This window comes from Halictus rubicundus, chromosome 9 (genome assembly GCF_050948215.1).
Source record: "Halictus rubicundus isolate RS-2024b chromosome 9, iyHalRubi1_principal, whole genome shotgun sequence".
In the NCBI taxonomy this organism is placed as follows: Eukaryota; Metazoa; Arthropoda; class Insecta; order Hymenoptera; family Halictidae; genus Halictus; species Halictus rubicundus.
In genome coordinates this window covers 8696659-8708664 of record NC_135157.1, presented here as the reverse complement: position 1 = coordinate 8708664, position 12006 = coordinate 8696659, and the positions used below count along the sequence as shown (strand labels likewise).

At 40.1% G+C, this 12006-nt stretch overlaps 1 protein-coding gene across 2 annotated transcripts in view; it reads left to right on the top strand.

The window, feature by feature from the left end:
- LOC143357530 (uncharacterized) overlaps positions 1-12006 on the top strand; it is a 247368-nt gene that overhangs the window by 197213 nt on the left and 38149 nt on the right. For both annotated transcript variants that reach the window (XM_076794089.1, XM_076794090.1), the window contains one exon: positions 124-205. The gene's annotated coding sequence lies outside the window, so the exon portion shown is untranslated. The remainder of the gene's footprint in view (positions 1-123; positions 206-12006) is intronic.

The window sequence follows — 12006 nt, the reverse complement described above, 5'->3', positions numbered from 1 at the left end:
AATTTTTGGGTTTTCAAAAATTCCGTCGAAACGTAAAAGTGCTCTTAGGGTTAAGAGGATTTGTAGGCTGCTATGATGAATTCATATATTGCAGAAACTAATGAACTAATTTTTGTTTTGCAGGTCCGACTTTTCATTGGAAGAATTACGCTGATTTTGTGGGACACTTTCGGGCAATACTTCCGGTGACCAACACACTGAGAAGGTAATTGAAAAACTCTTTATTTATAAGACTACTCACTGATGTTTCTGCGAAGTCTCATTTTCGAAATCAGAATAATTAAAACATTTGGTGTGCCGACTAACAAGATTTTATCATGTAAACGTAAACTCGCAGTCGTGGCGATGTTCGTTGATGTTGAAATTTTACACATACCATAAAAGCATCAAAATGTACAACTTAGTTGCAATATTATGAAAACAACATCGCGGACCAACACAGATAACCGTAGTATACCAAGCTATTATCTTTAGACTGCGGATATTCGTATAATTTTCAGCTTCCGCACTTTCATCTGGACAGATAGAACGTATTTGTAGTAATATAGAAATGTTATGATTCACTTTAGCCGCTATATTATTCTATTTTGCACGTTCAAGCATTGCTGTAATCGCAGAAACATATCCGCAGCTTAATTATGCCCCATCTTCTATCGCAAATTTGTGCAACCCTTAAGTGAATTCACATTGCTTCATCCAATTTTTTTTATAATCATTTAATAACTGCTGCTGTAACCGTTTAATTAAGATAAACTGTTACTGCGCTTAATACTTATTGCTGGAACTGTTCGTAGATTTACATAAGATCCTGCAAAATTGTAGACACATTCTTTAACATTCATTGCAATTCGTTTTTCTTTCGAGAAGCTAAGATAGTTAATAATTTAAATTGGTTGCTAGAAAATTAGAAATTAGATGAGACATTTATCGCTCTGGGTCAAAATGGACCCAAATCCCTCCATCGGAGGGTGAAACATATTGAGTCATTGCAGTAGTCAATTTCGACTGTTCACTCGAGGGTTAAATAAAAAAGCGACCAAATAATTTTCTCGAACTCCTCATTAACACATTTGCTACCCCGTTGCCAGTCACATGTGAGTGAAAATTAATTTCTGTTAGGACTGAAGTGCTAAAAGGGTGCAAAAGGGTTAACACCAGGTTCACGGAGCACTAAAAATGACTATTTTACATTACTTTATAAAAATATCATGAGTGTATCTACCAAAATTTGTATCCATTTTTTAAATAGTATATACCCAAAGAAATCAATTTGATAAATAATTCCCCACGGATGCATCTTTCCAATCCCAATGTTCGTAAATTAAAAATATCAAAATTCGTCATTTTAACAGGTCCCGTAAATCTAGTGTTACGGAAACAATCGCTAGGATAAATGTTGTTTTTCTAGTTTCGGTTTCGTTAATTAAATTACTTCGATTTTGTTGGACTATCGATTTCAGTTTACCCGATACGTTTCACGTCGAATATCCGATATGGCCGATGGGAAAGACCCGCGCGTGGCGATTTCTTTCGTTCGATATTCGACGGTATGGTTTCCGTCATACGATCCACGGCCGATAATTAATTACAGTTAATTAATCAGCGCACGGCGAAAAGGCACGCTCGTAGACGATTAACCGTCGAATTTCTTGGTACACGCGTACCCGTCAATTTCCGAGCAGCTGATAAAATCGGTCGCGTCGATACGTATCGACGGGGGGGCATGGCTTGATCTCATTAGCGACGGGAACGTGGCCGGTTAACGTTTATCAACGGACGCGGCGCAACAATAACCGAAGCGCCGGAGTGTCTGTGCTGCGCATCGCGGATTCCGAACGGGGCTAAGTCCAATTTACAATGGCCCCGACGCCGTCAGCTATCTTTAATTTAAAGCGTCATAAATTAGGCTCAACTTGATTTAAATTTTCATGATTAAAGTCAACGTAAAACCGCCATTATGCTCGCGGCGTGCGTGCGCGCTGTACACCACGCCGCGCCGTGGATTGCTCTCGTCGTAATTCTTCGACAATCGAAGATATCGAGACGGTTTTCAACCTTTTAATCTCCACGCTCTCTTTTTATTGTTCCATTTTTTTTTTTCGTGGAAAACGCGACAAGAGCACGCTAAATTAAATAAAATTGACACGAAGCAAAACAAGTAGCTTGAAATAGCTGCAACTTGTTTAAAGACGATCAGTTTCAGATTTTTTTAGATGTTGGAAGGATTAGTCAACTTTTGTTTTCTAAATTGCATTTAGTCGAAGTTGCGGAACTTCGCTCAATTTTTGTGTCTAGTAACGCGACAATCCGAAGAGCTTGCGAAATTAGATAAAATTGACTCGAAGGAAAACAAATAGCTTGAAATAGATATAACTTGTTTAAAGTCGATCAGTTTCAGATTTTTTTAGATGTTGGAAGGATTAGTCAACTTTTGTTTTCTAAATTGCATTTAGTCAAAGTTGCGGAACTTTGCTCAATTTTTAAATCTAACAATAAGAGAAAGAAAACTGACAGTTTGTATACAATTTTCAGCTCGTAAATAACTGACACAAGTAGAATACAGAGTTTACTCGATATATGTCCACAACACGGGTCTAGCCACGGACATATATCGGCCATGAGATCGGGTACACCCCACGGCAGTGGATATAGTGCTGGGACTTTTATCTGGGAGTAAACACTGTACTTTCAAATTTTTCCTCACTATTATTTTACGATCATTCCTATTTTACTTGCTCGAAGTTCTACAAAAAGCTCGAGTCCGGCTCAATTTTGATAATTTGATCCCACTTGTTTCATTCTTTCGTTGATCGAATCAATTCTTTTATCGGTTTCACAAATGAACGCGACTCAATAACGAGAAAGCCGTTTGACGTCTTTTATGCTCGCTGTCGGCCGACGACCCCTGTATCGTTTATTAGTCAGATAAAGCCGATAAATCATCTTTATTTCACACTCGTCGTTAAAACAAATATAAAAATAACAGATATATATATAAGACAACGGGAGCAATGACGGTGTGATTTACGAGCTCGATTCGGCTCGTTTAATCATCAGCGCTTTTAAATCTAACGCTGGGAACTTTTTACGAAAATTATGGTCGGCGGATTTTTATATATGAAGCCGAAGCAATTTTGAAGTTCGACACCGATGAAATATCACGAATGTAAAAACCAAGTCAGCGGGGCTAAATGAAATACGGAATTCTGCTGTTTTATGAGGTGAAGGCAGTCGAATGAATTTTATGAGCGTCGTTATTTAAAGTCGTAACACATAACATGATACTCGGGGATCTATGGCTTTGTCAAAGGCTTCTCATATTTCAGAAAAATCCTCCAAATCCGCACCATCTGGAAAACTACTTGATTGTAGTTAATCAAATTTTCTTTTAATCTTGACGATTTTTAAGCTGACAGTTTAATTGTATGGTTACAAACCGTTTTTCGACGAAAAGCGTCAAGAGTAAAGAACAGTTTGATTGAATAAAGTTTGAGTGACTGGTTTTGTTAATAACAAGGCCATTTATCGCAATTGTAAATTAGGTTAAAATCTCCGAAACACCGTCCCCGAGAGTACAGTGAAATCCATTCGATTTTATTTCATCGAAATCTTTTTTTTTTTAATTTCGATGGTTTTCACGATGATTGATTCAATTAATAACGCAGTCATTTGTTGTCTCTTAATTCCCTTAGTTACATTAAAAAATCAAATTAGGTTAAAATCCTTCGTACAGCGTTTTCGAGAGAACAAGCGAAACCGTTCGATGTTATTTCATCGTACTATTTTTTTAAAATGTCGATGATACGATTGACCCAGTTAATGATCAAGCTATAGAATATTTTTTAATTGTCGTAACGTTGTATTGCAAAACGCGCTTTCAATTTAGACGATTCCGAGCCGACAGCTAGGTCCTGTTAATAATTTTATATTTTCCGATTTTACTTAAAAAATTACTTCATTAGGAAAAATTTTGTAAAACTTTCAATTGACCGAGAGAACATCGAAAGGTCATTTAATTCTACTTCGTCAAACCTATTTTCGTGATACCGATGGTTTTGAGTTGATCGTTGAATCTGATTACGAATTAAACTGTTTAATGTATTTCTGGTCACTTCGAGTTAAGATAACATTAGGTTGAAATTTCCGAAACGGTCATTGCTTTCGCGGGAAATGAAATCCAGTCAATTTTATATTGCTAAAAATGTTTCCTTTCCATCTAGATGGTTTGAAGGTGAAAGGTTGACTCGGTGAACACCGTGACTGTCTAATTAGCTTTTAATTACTTTGGAGCAGAGATTTTTAACCTTTTCAGTGATCGGCACCCCCTTCAATTTAAAAATAAGTTCTCGCATCTCTTTGAAAAATGTGTTTCTATTTCTTTACCTAGGTAATTGCATCTATTGCAAGATAAAATAATTATTGGAAAAAAATTAATTTAGAGTCTTCTCTCGCTCCTCCGGGGGTGCAAGCAGCCCAGTTTAAGAACCACCGCTTTAGAGCGACATTAAACGATATTACGATTAATTTCAATTATACGTTGTCAAACTTGTCTTTCAACCTCGACAGTTTCGATACGACAGTTTGGTCCACTTAATAGCAAGTAAATACGTTGAAAATTAATCACGTAAAAGAAAGAGATTGCATATTAATAACTACCACATTTCATCCAATTTTTCTGAAATAACAGAAGAAATTAGAATCGACTTTGCGAGTTGGAACATTGGGAAACCATTAAATTCTCTGCTCTTCAAATTGCTTGTTAAATTCGATTGTTCTAAGACGATAAATTGATCCAATTAATAACGAGCCTCCATACTGTCTTCTACTTGTTCTACAGTGTCACTGAAAAAAGATTGGACCGATTTTTGCGAGACCCTGCATTTTTTGAACATTGGAAAACCATACGATTCCACGTCAAACTCTTCTTTCAACCTCGACGGTCCCGAGGTGGTATTTTAATTGAATCAACACTAGGTTTACGGTACCCGTCAAAATGACGGGTTTTTATATTTTTAATTTAAAAATACTAAGATTGTAAGGATACATAGATGAAAAATTATTTAGTAAATTTATTTCTTTGGGTATATATTACTTTAAAAATATTGCTAAAATTTTGGGTAGCACGTTCTTGTTATCTTTATGAAGTGATGCAAAATATTCACTTTTAGTGCTCCGTAAACATTGGAAAACCATGCGATTCCATGTCAAACTCTTCTTTCAACCTCGATGGTCCCGAGGTGGTATATTAATTGAATTAATAACAGACCTGCTTAATTCTTCTGCAGCAACGTAGAAAAAGATTAGAATGATTCTTGGGAGTCCCCGAATCCGTCGATCATTGGGAAACCATGCGATTCCATGTGAAACTATGTATTTTTTGTCTGAATGGCTTCGCGACGACAGTTTGACCGAGTTACATGGGCGGTCGGTACTGTGCAGACCGGAAAGTTTGCGCGAAATTATGGCAAAGAGGGGGTTGGTCGCGGTGAAAATTTCGTGTCGCCACGGCGGCGGCGTCCTCGAGAATGTCTCGGAGCGTAATTTTATAATGGCGGGGACAGAAGAGCAGAGAAGAGTCCCGTTTCTAGCTCGTCTGCGCCTCGTCTCTGGCAGGTTTCTGACCCGAACCTGATCCGAAGTTGGCCCGAACTCGGCTCGTCTCTCTCTCTCTCTCTCTCTCTCTCTCTCTCTCTCTCTCTCTCTCACTCTCTCTCTCTCTCTTATCCTCTAGAAGCCGGCTTCGTCCAGGCTTCGGCTTACCTTCTCGCCGCCGCCGCCTGCACGCCTTCCCGGCCAGTTAACTCAATTACCCGATGCACCGTAACGAAATATTTCCTGAAAATTATATCCTTTTCCCCCCGTCGAAGCATTCCGCGATCGGGTTACGGCCGACTCATTGTTCCGAACGTTTTTAAACAATAGTCATTAGCCCGCTACGCTCGCCGGGGGAAGACCGTCCGCAGACGTCGGAACGATCGCCGCCATTTTCACGGCCGACCGATTCTCAAACAAAGACACGGCAATTCCCGTTTTTCACCGCGGGATCTCCCCCGTGATCGATACTTTCGATAATCCCGGCTGTTCCGGAACGTTTTAATACTTCTCGCGATACATTGGCTCTCGAGGGCCGAGCGAGACACCGTGGTTTCGAACGGCAACTGGCAGAATCAAATGTTTCCGATCGGTTTTTATATATTTCTCACAATTATTGGAATTAGGAAGATCTTTTCATGCAGCATGATTGAGTGAACTCGTTCAAAATCAGTGCAAAACAAAACTGTGGATACGATTTTAAAATGTTTTACATTACCTCGTATTAAAATTATTGGAAGAGGAAATACATTCCAGCTTCCAATTCTCACAGTCGAATTAAACAATCTTTAGCTTCAATAAAAGTCCGAAGTCTAATTTTAATGGACATCTAAATGAAATGAATTTTTTCATTTTTGTAATGCAACATGTATTCGCTTTTAGTGTGGTTTAGGACTGGTTCATTTGTACGTACATTGCAACAGATATCAATTAGAATGTCGACGTTTTATAATTTTAATAATCAACTTAAATTCAGTTAATTACTGAGGTCTCGAGAAACGACAGAGTCAGAGTTGTATCTCTCATAAAATATTTGTCCAAATACAGAAACCACTCAATTTTCTTCTGCTGAACTTCAACTAATTAAACAGACAATTTTTGTTTCGCGTCTCAGAAATTATGGTCCATGGTCCACCCAAACGAACCTCGCCACAACAGCTTCCAACCATTTTTACCGAATTTAAATATCAATTGGTCAAAGCTATCGGATCGAAAGAGTCCAATATATTTTTGCATTGAACAATTAACCACATTGTGCACCGCGGCATTTGCATAACAATCGCCGGAGCTGACCCTGGCGGATTATTATAACCGTTCATTGACAAAACATAATTGCATTGTTAGAAACAGAAAGAGATTGAAACGGTTGTTTTATTCAGCGAAATTTGCTGGCCATATGCGCGGTGGTTTATCCTTTATCCATATAATATCAAACGACGATTTACGTGAAACAGTTATGCGAATTTTGTTTATTTATTTCTATAGTCTTTTGTGTCACGGTTTTTCTCATTTGAATAGAAAATTTTCAATGTACACATGCTTCAAATTTGGTTATTCATGTTTGTTCCATAACTGATTTCGTGTAATTTTAATGGAAAAGTTGAAATGTAACGCGAACAAATACTTGTGTCACTGTAGACGTACGCTATGTGCATACGCCGTGATAACTCTTTTATGCGCCGCGCTTTTTGGCTGAAAAAATTCTCTCAGTTAGTTCAATGCTGTGGTAAAATAGCCCCGAAATTTCAGGAGGCTCGCATTAACCTATTATTTACAATAAATTGCCAAAAATTGAGTAATTTTCGACCATTTACGTCCGGCTACCCCCTTAACTACCAAAGTAAATGAGAAAAGTCAGGGAAAAATGAGGATTAAATAGAAATCTGTTGTTGAGTTTAGGTTGGGTTAAAAAATTCATAATTTTGCTGTCGATATTAGGTTGTTACCATTTTACTACCCTTCGATACCAAGGAACAAATTAGAGAAATAAGGGAAAAATGAGAATCAAATGGAAATCAGCCGGTGTGTCTGTTCATGGTCGACTGATTCTACTTATGAATACTAGGGCACGCGAACCTGAAGGATTTTCGAGCTGGATTTTCGCAAGAACGAATCATTAAGCGGAGAAATGTGGAGAAATTTTTGCGGAGTCGCCATTTCACAAAGTTTCCAAGCCGACCTTCAATTTCCCACGAATTTTCCGGTGCCCATCTTGTAAATGATACCGTCTGGAACCAATTAGACAAGCATCGTGCTCATCCATCGGACCCGAAGGAACCACCGGACCAAGAAAGAGTACGTTTTCCGGAGCGGAGGATTAATTGGCGTAGGAAAAAATAAAATTTCCTCGGGGAGGGGTTGTCAGTGACGTTATGCCCGCGAAACACGTTCGTTCCGCAGCATCGAAAGGATTGAAAGGAACTTTCGAATTTTCCGAGCCGGGCGGTCGAGGAGCTGACAAGCTCCGCGGGTCGCCGAAAGTTTTTCATTTCGTTTAAACATTTCGCGGGTGTTTTATTCCCGGCAGGCCTTAGAAATCGTGGAGCACCGGGCCGGGCCGGGCCGGGCCGACGTGGTCGTATGAATGCCACCTAAGCCAATAAGAAGAAGGTAATTCCCAAGTAAGGAGCTTTGAGTTTGGTCGGCGACTGCAGCGCCAACATAATATGCGCGCCGTCCGCGCCGCGTATAGCCGACGAACGTTGATTCTCGTTCAAGTTTCCGCCTGGACCTCGCTACAGGGTGTCTTCGAAATCGTGGCACAAACTGACGATGCTACGTCGCAAAATACGTCGGAAAAAATTAACAATGTTCACTTGTCCGACGCCTCGTTCTCGAGAAAATCGAGAGCGAACGTTCCGCGACCGTGCGATCGAAGCAGGGGCTGGATGTGACGGGATGAAAAAGTCGATTTTCCTTTCTTTCGATTTGTCAATTTTTAACCTAAAAGTGGGCCCATGCTGGAAACATACTAGCAAAGCGAAGGAATACGGTTGGTTTTCGAGGAAGGCACAACAGGTGCTACGTTGCAGTTCACGAATTAGCTACAGCTAGACGGGCAGATGTGCGGTTATAACTCCTTTCTGCATAGCTCTTTTTGGCTTAAACAATTCTCTTGGTTAGTTCGATAGTGTGGTAAAATAGCCCGGAAATTTCAGAAAGCTTGCTTCAATCGATTACTCGCAATAAATTCCCAAAAATTTTTGAGTCATTTTCGGCGTTTCGCGTCCGGCTACCCCCATTAACCCTTTGCACTCTTCTAAAACTAAATTTTTCTTCCGTCTTAGAATATTTTCATTTTATTCATACGAAACTGATCCGATTTCCACATATAATATTTAAATGTTTAGTGATCTATTAAATACAAATTTTGTAATGTAACAAATATTTTTTGTAATATTTTTTGTAATTTCGTTGAAATAATGCCACAACAATTTCTAGTGGTCCTTCAGAGTCACCATTCGAGTGCTAAGGGTTAATCCTCATCCGGTCTTCTGTGTTAATTTGGTAAACTTCTTACTGAATTTATTAGTTGACATATAAGTTCGTTACCATTTTTCTACCCTTCAACGTCAACGGATAAATTAAATTAGAGAAATAAGGGAAAGATGAGGATCGAATAAAAATCATGTCCGTTCATGGCCGACTGATTTTACCTATAAACGGGCACACGATTCCGAAGAGTTTTGAAACACGATTTCCTAAAAAATGGAGCGTCATACTGAAAAATGTTATTCTTTCTGTTCGACTTACTTTTGGACGGCACAATCGCCTCATTTGTAGCGTTCGGAAGGCCGATATTTCGGAGACACCCTATGAAACGGCTGAGAGGGGTGACGGTAAGGAGGTGAAGAGGGCTCGGAGGTCGGCAGGCAAGGTTCCGAGAGGAAGGGCATCTGGTAAATCGAGGCAGAAACGCATAATGCCACGCGAAAAGGGTTATTCGTTGCCGTGCGGTATTCTCCGTATAAACGGCGAACGACGGTTTAATAAAACCAGACCGAGTCCATTCGGGAAACGCGAAGTAAAACGCGACGGCGGCTTTTATGCGCCGCGGAAGGTTGGCAATATCGACGGTACCAGCCGCGCTGCTCGCGTTTTCGCGGCTTTAGAAACCGCCAACTTTAAACGTCCTTGTAAACGGAGGTCCGTATTAATCACGGACAATCGCCTAACCACTGTATCACCTTCGAACTCGTGGCGAGAGCGTCGCTTTCCCCGGACCATTTTTGACACGGCCATTGCCGGACCCTCGGCGAGAGACCGTTCCTCAAATTTTATTGGCCTCTGCATCCCTTCTCACGACCTCTTCCTCGGCTCCCGACAATACAGAGAGGGTGGCATCGCGAGAAATCACGTTCGGCGCGCGAAACGCGAGGAGCATTTCCGGCCGCGACAACATTTCACCGGGAGACACGGAATCCTCCGCGGAAAGGCGCGACAAACCATTTGCGGGTCGTTTCGCATCGATTCGGCCCGGTGTTTCCCGGCGGTGCCTCGCCGCTGGATCAAGCGAGCGCGGGCAAACATTTGCCTGCAGTCGTTTATGTTGGCCCGTGTTCCTGTTGTTTGGACAGGGACACGACCTCCCACACACGCTGTTATTCCGCGAGAAAAGACAAAACGGTCCCGGGACCGTCCGAGCAAAAAAATATGCTCCGACGTGTAGCGGCCGTATCGAGCGCGTGCACGCACGGCCATTTTCTTAATTGAGAACAATATTTTTCGAGTAGCGTCGAAACGAGAAAAAAAAAAGAAAGGGGAACGCGCGCGTCGTCCCGTCCCCCTAAAAGCAAAGATAGCCTACTTAATTGGCCGAACGACCTTGACCGATGCGGGTCACGACCCTCGAGCTGCAGAGTCGCGTAAAACGAGCCTTTACACGCGGATCCATTTGTCGTAAAAAAAAATAACGGCGCCCTTAAAAGATCGTGATACCCGGACCCATAAGAAAATTATGCTCGCGCTTGAGAGCCATTTAAATTCTTTATCTAAAACACTAACCCGATATCGCCGGTAATTCTTGCATTTAAGTTAATCGATCGGCCCGAGACGCAGGATTATACGTGCCAGAAGATAGCGAACGCTTTTGCTGAAACCTTCATTTAATTTTCATTAATTTTTTATGTATTTCGTTTGAATTTTATCTTGTTCCTTATTTACGAAGAACTTGCAAACTTAACTATCCGCCATTACGTTATATTGCTCTTTTAACCTTATTTCAATTCGACGTAGTCTGCATTGCTTTTTAATGTACAGGGTGTCCCAAAATTCAAACAACTACGTGAATTGCGTGGTTCCGGAGGTCATTTGTGAAGCGACATTTTACAAAAATCCGCCCGCCTCGGCTTTGTTAAGGAGTTATTAACACTAAACCTAACACGATCAAAATGATCTGTTTTCTATTTCATAATTATTGAAATTATAAAAACGTTTTCGTAGGAACTTACGGAACTTTTCGTAGGAAATTTCGTGAAATTTTTCCACACTCACGGTCACTGTTCACATTTGTCAACACATAGCTATGCACTAATAACAATTCCACTATCACGTGCATTGGAGTACAAATCACAACAATGCACAACAACACACAACCACCATGGTTCACAATGTGAATTTATAAGTCTTGAGATGTTCTCTCTACCGCGATTCGAACAACACTGATCTTCCACAAAATTTTTCTAAACGGTTTAGGAAGGGCATTATGTCGAAAATGCACGCCGTAACACGCATACAAAAACAATGAGATGGAAAGGACGCGAGAGGGACCGCTGTAAATCTGGAATTTATGGCAATCACATGTTTTCACCAAATTCTGCCGACAGAATTTGTTTACCCTGTTTTTGTATCGAGCATTTATACACCCTCGGCGTCTGACCTGCCTAGTATAATCTGACCCTAATTGTTCGAAAACAGTGCCCATCCTTCTTTCAGAAAGTTTCTTAAGGGAGGTATAGGACAATAACCACGGAGAGCCATTTTCGAATTTAACTTCGTCTTCACAATTTCCAAAAAAAGGAAGTTCAATTTGCACCATTTCCAAAAAAAAGGAAATTCAATTTTCACAATTTCCAGGGAAAGGAAAGTTCAATTTGCACAATTTAAGAAAAAAGGAAGTTCAATTTCCCCATTTCTAAAATACAAAGAAATTCAATTTTCACAATTTCCAGGAAAGGGAAGTTCAATTTGCACAATTTAAGAAAGAAGGAAGTTCAATTTCCCCATTTCTAAAATACAAGGAAATTCAATTTTCACAATTTCCATGAAAGGGAAGTTCAATTTGCACAATTTAAGAAAAAAGGAAGTTCAATTTCCCCATTTCTAAAATACAAGGAAATTCAATTTTCACAATTTCCAGGAAAGGGAAGTTCAATTTGTACAATTTAAGAAAGAAGGAAGTTCAATTTCCCCATT